Source organism: Crocuta crocuta, unplaced genomic scaffold (genome assembly GCF_008692635.1).
Source record: "Crocuta crocuta isolate KB4526 unplaced genomic scaffold, BGI_CrCroc_1.0 scaffold299, whole genome shotgun sequence".
Lineage (NCBI taxonomy): Eukaryota > Metazoa > Chordata > Mammalia > Carnivora > Hyaenidae > Crocuta > Crocuta crocuta.
Genome location: NW_027532747.1, coordinates 921,946 through 922,630, shown reverse-complemented (window position 1 = coordinate 922,630; position 685 = coordinate 921,946).

Here is a 685-nt window from a genome sequence, read left to right as displayed (position 1 = left end):
CGGGGCCTCGGGCGGGGGCCCTTGGGTCCTGCAGACGCGGGAATCACGGGGCCGGGAGCCTCAGGCCTGCGAAGAACAAGCGGGAGAGGGTGCGCGGGTGTGGGCACGGCCCGGACGCACACGTCCGCGCCCCAGTGCACGTGGGCATCCCGTGAGCTGTGCGTGCCCGGCCCATGCGGGGACATCCCCCGCTCTGCCTCCAGGGGGCATGACCCCACCCACAAGGAGACGCCCTACAGGCACGGAGAGGTACCCCAGGGGGGCCCCAAGACCAAGCCCGCGAGCACCAGGAGCAGCACAAGACGACCAGACAGAGGAGAGATAGTGATGAGGGTCCAGGGTCCAGCCTGGGAGCCATCGCCTCCTGACTCGGAGCTTCCCCGTGTCCTGGGGAGCAGCCCCTCCCCCCACCACCGGCTCCAAGCTCCGAGGCGGGGTGACCACCCCCGAGGCTCTGGGGGTACGTGCTCCTTGTGGCCGTGGAGGCTCCCACGAGCAGGCACCACCCCGAGGCAGACATACTCAGGCCCATCACTGCACAGGAGGCAGTTCTCGGGGAGGGAGGGAAGCGGTCTGGGCCACCTTGGCCCTGGGGCCCCTTGCTGGCTGAGCCTGGCCAGCCCCATGCTGGACCGTGAGCCTTGCACGCCAAGAAAGGACCCAGAAGTGGAGGGCTATACGTTCC